Source organism: Macrotis lagotis, chromosome 6 (assembly GCF_037893015.1).
Source record: "Macrotis lagotis isolate mMagLag1 chromosome 6, bilby.v1.9.chrom.fasta, whole genome shotgun sequence".
NCBI classification, from domain to species: domain Eukaryota; kingdom Metazoa; phylum Chordata; class Mammalia; order Peramelemorphia; family Peramelidae; genus Macrotis; species Macrotis lagotis.
In genome coordinates this window covers 5,837,026-5,847,642 of record NC_133663.1, presented here as the reverse complement: position 1 = coordinate 5,847,642, position 10,617 = coordinate 5,837,026, and the positions used below count along the sequence as shown (strand labels likewise).

Here is a 10,617-nt window from a genome sequence, read left to right as displayed (position 1 = left end):
CCTAGTTTCAATTTTGCCTCAGACATTTGCTGACTTTATGACTTTGGGTAAGTCACTAAACCTCTGTCTGCTTTGGTTACCCACTCTGTAAAATGGGGATAAAAATAGCATCTACCTCCAAGTGCTTTTGTTAGGAACAAATGAGATAATATTTGTAAAGTGTTGTGCAGACCTAAAAACACTAAATTCTATCTCTTCTTCCTAGTATTAATATGGTGGGCACCATAGCATCCATTAACATTAAGCCTCTATTAACTGTACTTTTGTCTCTCATCTCTACTTTTTTAAATGTCTTTTACAATTCAAATTTGATTGGTCTGGTTCTTATGCATCCATTATTGTTCCCTTCCAGACAGCTCCTATTTGCACTTCTAATCAGAAGTCTTTCCCTTTGGGTCTTCAGAATTGCATTTCAGAAAGTTTCTGCTGAGGAATTCTCATCCATAGGATCTGGTTTATCCTTCATCTGAAGAATGTTCTGAAAGCGGTTAAAAACACATGTGATCCATGCCATATCTGTGCTCCTTCCACATCATAAACATTCAAAGAGAGGGAACCCCTATTTGGTGCTCCCCAAGATTCCCATCCTTAATAATTAGTTCATGTTATGGGCTATATTTCAATTGCCCCTTGTTGGATCTTCTGACAAATATTGCAGTCAGAAAGTCATTCTATTAAAGGGGGAAAGAATATAAATATTTGTACATCTCCTCCTATTTTTCAAGTGGACTGTGTCCTTTCTAAATTTGATTTTAATTAATTCTCAGAGCAATCCTGGAAAGGAAGGCCCTTTCCCCCATTTTTCAATTGAAGAAACTGAAAGAAATGATTAAGTAACCTGTCCAGATTCATATGGCTAATAAGTAAATGTTTCAGACCAGATAGGAACTCAGGTCTTCTTAACTCTGCCAACAGTTGCAGAGAAATTCTCTCTCTCTGTGTGTGTCTGTCTCTCTGTCCCTCTGTCTCTCTCTCTCTCTCTCTCTCTCTCTCTCTCTCTCTCTCACTTCTCTCTCTGTGTCTCTCTGTCTCTCTCTGTCTCTCTTTGTCTCTCTGTCTCTCTTTCTCTCTCTCTCTTTCTCTTTCTCTCTCTCTCTCTCTCTCTCTCTCTCTCTCTCACTCAGAGAGAGAATACAGTTTCCCTGAACCAATATATAAAACACAGTGCTAGACTTGTGAAATTTCCCCAATTCCCCAAACAAGTTTCTTTCTATTTACTTCTTATCTCTATTCTAAGTTTTCAGTGGATATTTGAAGATAATCTCTCTCCTCCCCTTCCTCTTTTTTTAAAACAAATAGATTGTGATTCATTTTCCAAGGCACCAAGCAGTTATATTCCTATGAGCCTCTTTCCAGGCTTAGAGATTCTCCTTCCTATACTTTTTAGCTGTGGCTCATAAATTTGAATACCATTTTCAAATATATTTATTAAGTTAAAAAAGTATAAAGACATGAGTATAACAGAGATTCAAAAGTTACATATATTTTTAAAATGTCACAACTATAATTTCTTCAATTTTCATGAAATGTATTATTGTCATAGGAAGTTATTTATACTATAAGAGATAAAGTAATAATTTTCAAAGTTTATGTTCATGTTTTACCCTTGTACATTTTACGCAAATACATGAAGAATTGGAGATTTTTTCAATGCAATGAACTTTGTGTGTTCAAAATTTCTCCACTAAATCAGATTATAACTTTTCATGGTTTCATTGGGAAGTCTTTTGAGAATCTGTTTGAATCTCAGAGAGTTGTAATAATGGACAACCCACCTCAAGTACTTGAAGCATGCAAAGACTTTCGCTAGTAGAATGACCAGATGAAAGCAATTTATTCCAATAGCCATGAAGACAGTTCAAACAGGACCTGTGGAGTGCTTAGAGCTTGGTCTGACATGGAAGACATCAAGGTCATCAACATCAGCAAATACCATCACCAGTTGTCCTGATGTCCTGACTTTTGTCTTCCCATTGGACTTCAATGACCCTGGAAGAGAGGTGATGCTGAAGATTTTGTACAACTCTGCCTTACGTAACTCCTATTGGCAACTAGTCAAGACTTCAACCCTTGGTGTAATCAGTTCTCCTCAAAGATGAAGCACAAACAACGATTGACACATTTTCCATACTAGGGAAGTATGGAAGGTCAATTTGAGGTCGATTTGACTGTAAGTATTCCTGAATCTCCCAATGTAACACTGTCTCTTATTGGATCTATAAAATACCTAATTCACAATCATTCTCAGGTTAATGGATGATGCTCTTCAGACAGCTTGGACTGATTTCCATTATTCCCCTTGGTAAATATCCACATAGTAACTACACAGGCAACGTTGAGGAAATAATTATTCAAACAGACATTCAATCTGGTGGCTCATTCAGGGAAATTCTCCAGTACTCAAGGAAATGAAGGGAAATAACCCTGGATGACTTACTATTCCAGAAAACAACTACAACCCAAACTAGCACAATAGCACAATGGCAATGATGACGACGACAAGAAGCTACATTTCTACGGCATTTTACACTTTACTAAAATATTGTCTTGCAACAATCCTGTGAGACAGTTACCAAAGGATATGCAGGATTTGGGAATTGTAGGGGATTTCAAATGCATTTGATACAGGCTCTTCTGGTACATGTTTAACAAGCAGCTCTCCCCAAAAATGCATGTAGGACACACTTTCGAGTTTAACATGATTTATTAACATTTTCTCTATCACTCTCTAAAGTTTAGAAATGCACAAAATGATAAATCAGTCTGTGATTTGTAATATTGGTCAATTTTCAGAAATATAATATTCATACTACTAATTTAACAATTAGTTCTTGTGAGTAACTTAGACCTGGTTCTAATTCCTAAATTCCACCCAACTCATGAACACAAAATTCCCCTCTACAGGGTAAATACATCACAAAACTCTTCAAATCTTTTCTGGAACACCTTTGGGAACAAAGGAGTCAGTACTTTCAGGGGAGTCCATGCCCCATCTCAAACAACTCTCAATGGTAGAAAGCTTTCTTTTAGGGTAGCCCTATATTTTGCTCCCTCTAACTTCTCAGCATTCTGTCCTCTAAGGTCAAACAGCATATAATTCCCCTTAGATCTTGTGGCAGACCTAAGAAGTCTTTAATAGAGTGACTGTACTGTCCTGCCCATTTCCTAGAGAAGAAATTGAGGCCCAGAAATGTCCACCTTCATGTTGCTAGTGAGAATCAGAGCCAAGGCTTATTTACCAATCCAGTACATCCTATGATAATCCCCTCTGCTGGGCATCTATATCAAGAAAAAAATGGAATTGAACATATTCACATAGAATTGTAAGAATGGCTATGAGTCAAACGTGTGGTGGAACCCTTGCTGATGTACTCTGGGTCAAAGACTCAGCTCCCCAATTTATTCTCCTTTATGTGGATTCTACCTATCATTTTTTAAGGAATATTTTGAATTTTACAATTCCCCCCCCCTTTACCTAGGGCAGTACGAGAAGACTTCCCAAAATGTTGGACTAACTTTTTGGATGAATGGCAAGCCACATCACTTCAAACACTGAGGCAATGAAGAAGAGGCATCAGGTAATCATCATGACAAGCCCTGGGGAAACTGGAACTGATCTTTCTCTCTCTTCCAGAATTATCAGTATGCTACCCAGTAAAACTCTATAAAGATGACCCTCAACTCACCACAGGATAGTAGCATGGCTTTCAGGTTAGACTTGACTTTCCTCCTTCACCTCCTGAAAGAAAAGGAGAGAAATTGTATGTGTAAGCTCAATGGCTGAAGAGGATTTAGAGATCATGTACAGGGGAGACATCATATGGCCTTCCTGAGATTCAGATCCAGCTTTCAGATGCCCCCTCTGAACTCTTTCCAGACATAGGTATAAGTTGAGCAGCCAGAAGTCTTGCTGGCACAGCCTCAAAAGGGTTTTCTGTCCCTCACACTCTTGGTGAACCCAGTTCTTTACCCCACCATTCAGAGCCATATAACACAGAGTAGATGGTCTACTTGCAGGGGGACCAATGAAATACAAGCAGCAACAGTCCATAATGTTACTATTTCTCCTATTAGGTTGTGTCTTTTGTGCGATCAATTTGGAAGGAGGAATTCTCTTATTGTAGTTTATCTAGTCCAATTCTCACAGTGGAAAAACAGCTGCATGATCAACATCTTCCATCTCCCAAGCATTAATAATAAACATTTATAGTGTGTCAGACATTGGCCCTGATCTCAAGGTGCTCACTTTAAATTAAAAAACAAAAAGAGTTCCCCATTTGGACTCTGGGAAAAATTTAGCCTCCTTGCTCCTCTCTCCTTTTGTCTCCTCACACATATAAAAAGTTCCATTGCCTTTATTAGTGGGTCAAAATTATTTTAGCAAGTTATTAGATGACAGAATAAGGTATCAATTATATAAATCTTTCGTGAATTGTGTATTCATGCCTCACATAATCTGGGATCAAATCCTATATGACATAAAACCTTGCAAACTCAACTTCTTTGAATTTGTCAAATGAGAGGCTTAGACTAGATGACCTTCACGAGACCTTCCATTTCTCAAGTTCTGATCTATCTGAATGTAACATGACTTTTCATTTTCATAACTGCACAATAGTGACATTAAATTTTTGAATGGGTCACCAAAATCTGCAAATACAGCAGCATCTTTGACCTCTCCAAGTGAAGAACTACAATAGCAGAGCCCCAGATAGCCTTTCTTGGTAGTCTGAAGGCTGAGTTTCCAGGACAGGCAGAAGGGAAGCTGAGAGCCCTGGAGGCTGAGAGAGTTATGAAAAGTCAGTTAAATCTATATTCAGAGTTTTCCATCATGTGAACTCAAGCTAGCATAGTTTTGTGTCACTAAAGTCTAAATGAGGGTCCACAATTAGGCTATATTTTTATCTTGACTTCATGACTCTTGCCAATGACTCAAATTTCAGACTCGTTGAAACATCTATTATCCCTGGAAGCCCTTCACGAAAATGTAACATTTCGCCAAAGAGCTAATTCAGTTTGCTCTTGATTTGTTCTCGCTATCTGGATAAGGTGCAGTGCTGTCGTCCCGTAGTTAGGAATCTGATTTTACAGATTATTTTACAGAAAGTCAAGTAGCACTACTCAGCTCTGCTGTGGAAATTAGGACATTTTTCCTCTTCTTGCAAAATATATTGGCCAGACATATATATTGATATGATCCTTTAAACTGATGGAATTTTTGAGCTTGTCTTTATGACTGGCAACAGTCCCTGGATTTCAAATTGGAAGGAACCTCAGATGATATTTAGTCTTATGATATAATTTTATGGATGAGGAGATGAAGCCCAGAGGAACTCAGTAATTTCCCAAGGACACACAGAAAATGAGAAGAGCTGGGATTTGAACTCAGGATCCAAATCTAGACATTTCCAGTGACCTTTATGTGTGTACCCAAAAGAAAGTGTCAGATATAACATAAATATGTATTTACAAACATATACACCTGTTTACCCTCAATCTGTCTACCATCTGTCTATTTATATCTATCTACCTCTCTGTCTATCTATATCTGCATCTATCATCTATCTATCTATTTATATATGCGTGTATCTATCTATCATCTATCTACCTATCTGCCACTATCTGTCTGTCTGTCTATCTGCTTGTCAGTATAACTAATCTTATGGTCTTAAGCCTACTAAAACCTTCCCCAGATAGAAATTCTCTCCACCCATATAGTCTGGAAATTGATCTTCATTTTATAGAGTTAAAAATGTTTTGAAAGTGGCATATGCTTTGTGTTTATACCTATGTACAGATATGCATGAAGATGTATTTCCACTTATATGGGTATCTATAAATACATCCATATATACATGCACTTTGAACATGTATGACATGTGTAAACACGTTGTAGCTGCTATGCTTTGTCATAATGTGCCATAATGAGAAGATGGCTACCCTAGAAGTAAAGACCTGGGGTGAAGTTCAGCTTCTGACACAGACGAGATCTGTGGCCATAAGAAAATCCCTTAATTCCTAGGTATCCTCTGACAGTTATCTAGTACTGCAAGATACCAACCAATTGCTAAACTACCTCAGCAAAGGGAGTTTCTACACTGGAAGTTCCCTCTACTGAGAAAATCCTGTACCATATTTTTATAGAAATAAGTTTAAAAGTCACTCACTGGAGTCAATTGACTAGATAATGATCTGAGTCTAAGTGATGGAGTCAGAAGTGTTAAGTTCAAATCCTGTCTCAGAAGTTTCATTCCTCCATGACTGGGTAAATGCTTTAGTTCCAGTCTCATTTTTTAATGAGAAGGTTGGAATAGATGGTATTTTCTTCCAGCTCTAAATCCATGATCCTATGACTCCCCTTCCCCAAAATAAGAGCCATAAGGGAGTACTTAGGCCCTCTGCATTTATAGCCTGGATTTTTACAGTTCCATATTTATAGATTTGATAATGTCAGTCTTCCCATTTTAGCGATGGGATGTCTGGGGAGCTCCAGACTTCACTGACACAGCAAAGTGGCCACGACAGATGGCAAAAACACTTGCCATTTCCAGAGATGATCATTTTAATTTAGAGCAGCTAGAAAAATAATAATAAAGCCATTGGGGGTTATGATTAGGAGCCTAAAAGCACATGTTTTATCCCCAAATTGTAATTCCAAAAACCCGAGTGATTTATGGTTTAAACATGTCATGAGGTATTTAGTTTCTCTGGTGTGATTTGTAATCATCAGATCCTGGTTAAAACCCCCAGAAGAGGTGATGACTCTGAGGCTAAACATGGGACTCAGTCCCTTTGCTGTCACACTTCTTCCTTCATCCACAGCCAAAGCTTTCGTTGCATTCATTCACCTTGATCAAAGAAAAAGATTTAACAATTTGGGGCCAGAGAAGGGAAAGAGACAGAGTTAAGGAGGGAGAGAGGAGGGAGAGAGGGAGGGAGGGAAGAGAGAACAGAAAGAGAGAGAGAGAGAGAGAGAGAGAGAGAGAGAGAGAGAGAGAGAGAGAGAGAGAGAGAGAGAGAGAGAGAGAGAGAGGCTTAGCTAAAGGATCAGTGGAAAATCTGTAGAAATGATGTAAGAGAAAGCCAAGGCAGGGATTGGAGTGAGGAGTGTAAGGCTGAAACTATAAAAACTCTGAAAAAAAGCTCAACATCAGGGCAAAGTTAGGGAGAAAGAGCATAGCAACATCTCTTTCAGATTTGGATCTCTTGAATTTTGAACAAGGTAAGAAAAATAAGGACATGGAGAAATCTTTTAAGAAAAGCCCTAGTCTTCTGTTTTCACAGATGCTTTGGAGTTTCATTTCTTTGTCAATTTTACTAAATTTAAAATAATTCTATTGCTAGCAGACCATGAAAACTCGATTCCTATTATATATACAATAAGTTGGGATTTAAATGTGTATATAACTTGGGCACAAATTAATTGGATGCATTTTGGTTTTTCATACATTCCTCAAAAATGTCATTGCTTCCCTCTATTTCCTAAAGAATGATTAAAAACTGTTTTACTTACTGGTTCAAGCTGCTAATTGCTGTGGTTTAAAAGTCTGTTTGGTATGTTGTTTGATGTTGGTAATTCTTGAAAATGCAAAGCATATAAATGTATTAGCTTGAAAAACTTTTTGAAAGTAGTTTTCCCTTTTTATTTTGTTCTCTTGATTCATAGACAAGAAATTAATTTAAGTAAATAAAATATAATTGAGTTTCAAAAATGAATTTTGCCATTTTAAACTTTAGAAATCACTATGAAATCTGCAATTTTCTTTGATAGCTTTAGGATTTATTCTTTGATGCTAGTAAGGAATTTGTTTTCTTGGCACTATAGATTGACACTGTTATTCTTTAAAAGTAAGTACAAAAATTTAAATTCTTTAAAAATAAATAAATTAAATTAAAAATAAAAATAATTCTTTAAAAGTAAGTATAAAATTTTAAACAAAGATATATATATATGTATACATGTAGAAATATATCTATATATGCTTATTTCAATATATTGCCAATTAAAGTCACTGATGATACTAGAAACATTATTGCTAGAATATAAAATAACTGTGATGCCAGGTTTTGTGACATTTATACTAGCTAGAATTACAAAGCCACTCATCCCCCACAAAAAAAAAGTCTCTCCGAGGTGATGAAGTTTTCTCCATGCCTTTAGAACTGATGGGACAGCACCTGCCAGTCCATAAAACACAATCGACTTTTCTGAATCATTTTTCGGGACTCTGCTTGGTTTTCTAACAAGACTTCTGGGGCCAGATGGTCCTGTCAGTAATCTTTCTGTACACTGATGGCCACCTGAGCACATCCTCTTCAGTAGCTTCCCAACATCATTTTGCTCTTTCTTAGATTTTCTGATAGTGCATTTTTCAAATATTATATATATATATATATGTACATATATATATATATATATATTTCCTGTCTTTCTCACAATATTTGCACCTTAGCACATTTCACTGTTATGTTTTTTCTAGGAATCTTATATTTATATATATAGAGAGAGAATATTTCCATAAAATACATATATGCAATTTAGGTTCATGTTCACCGTTGATGTGTAAGGATGCAAGTGTGTGTAAATGCACACATCTGAGCACATCTATATAAATCTATTCACATTTATATTTTTGCATTATTATAGACATTTCTTCTTTTTGATATCCAAGTGCTGGCAGAATAAGAAAATATTTAATTAATAAATGATAATGCTTCAGCCCTGGTTCATCAGGTGATCCACTGTGTTTTGAAGGCTTGCAATATTGTTAGCAAACTTTGAAACATGGAACTGAGTCAGGAGAATGACTCCACTCCTGGGTCCTTTTTTCCAGCAAATGACCAATCATGCTCCTTTTTGTATATATATAATATGGGCTGAGGATGTTTACTGAAGGCTTTTATGTTCTATTTTACTTGAATTTTCTATGGTGAGAAAGAATTGATGGGAGATTAGGAAAGAGACAGTATCACAGAGCAGATAAAGGATTAGGTTTGGGATCAAGAGGACCTGGGTTCAAGTCCTCCTTCTAACATATAATGACTATAGACCTTGATTGAGTAACATAATCTCTTGATTCCCCTGGTAACTTTTTAAGACTTAAATGGCAGATACTTATTCAATATGAACTAGTAGGAGTTCTCATATCATGAGTTCCTTTAACCAATGAAATTATAAATCCAGACCAAGTACCTGATGAGAATGTGCAGAAGATTTAACAGCATCATAATCTCAAGAATACTCATCTTGCTTTTATTTGTTAATTAGCATCTTTAGAAGATTGTTTCATTATACATGCAAGAGTGGGCTTCTTTTCATTTCCCTTGCATTTTAATTTATTTTCTGAGAGTTCGGCGACTTCCCGGGAATATTCAGGCTAAAGCCTCTAGGAGGGTTCAACTTTTCACTGCCTCAGGATTCTGATGTCTAGTTCATGAGACTTCTAAGACAAATCTTTTCTAGTCTGCCTTCTTTTCCCTGTCTGGTATCATCTCCTGACTCTCTGTCCTAGCTCCAAATCTAAGACCAGGCAACCCCCAGCTTTGAGGATTCACAACTTGAGAGGTAAGAGAAGAGCATTCAACTTTTGTTTCAAAATTTGAAAAGAAAAAACACATTGAAGTAATTAGAGATATTTTGAACAGCTGGCACAATGAGATGGCCAATGCAGAAGTGATTGAAAAGCTGAGAGCTTGCTGGCAATGGATGGTAATGTAATCAAATGTTTGCTTTCCACAATGCATACCAGTGTGATTTTAGCCCCATCATTTATTCTGCTACATATACAATTAACTCTTCACGATTGGCCAAGCCAGTTTTCTGGGTGGAGATGATCCAGTGGGAGCTGGATCAGTTCTGCTCTCCATTTAGTGTGGGTTTGCTTTCACACTTTCTCAGTTGACTCACTCTGAATGTGCCAGGCAGCCTAGCAGAACCTAGAGGGGCAGTCCACATTCTGTGGCAACCTCATTCAGTAACTAAAGCAATTTGTCCCCCCCTTTCAGCCACAAGAAAATGCTTTTTAAGCAAAACTATGAATTTTCCTTCCTCCCTCCCACCCAAGGAAAGTATAATCCAAAGAATAATGTTTAAGGAGATGAGGCAACCCTGCTCACAGAGACATTGCCCAAATCCAAGAAGTAATGCTGCCCATCCCCATCACAGAGTAGGAAGCCGAGAATAATTGAGCAGGAAAATATGCCCCAGCAACTGTCCAGCAATATTTCATAGAACTGCAGTTATTCATTCTGTTTCTCATCAGTCCTTCAGGCACACCTGGATTAAAATGTGAGTTAAAAGGAGGTATCCCAAATAGAATTTAAGTTTCACACAGACTTAAGACCCACTCACCACCTTTCATTGCTATTTCTATGAACTGAGAATAAATCAAAGGTAAACAAACCCAAGGCAGGGAACCGAGATTCAGGTTTAGCTCCTCCTCCAAATTCCTCAGACAAAGCATTTGATTATGATGTGTCTCTTTATTCATCAGGAAAATGGGACCAAGATTATTTCTGGCCTTCCTGCCACACATAGAATGTAGAATGTGAAAGTGGTTAGAATTTTCAAAATATCTTTTTTACACTTAAAGCTTAAAGGGTGTGTTTTTAAGTGTA

The 10,617-nt window shown here is 37.1% G+C and overlaps 1 protein-coding gene across 2 annotated transcripts in view; it reads left to right on the top strand.

Annotated features, from left to right (window-relative positions):
- Positions 1 to 7,082: 7,082 nt before the first annotated feature.
- OSTN (osteocrin) overlaps positions 7,083 to 10,617 on the top strand; it is a 34,102-nt gene continuing 30,567 nt past the window's right edge. For both annotated transcript variants that reach the window (XM_074192502.1, XM_074192500.1), the window contains exon 1: positions 7,083 to 7,222. The gene's annotated coding sequence lies outside the window, so the exon portion shown is untranslated. The remainder of the gene's footprint in view (positions 7,223 to 10,617) is intronic.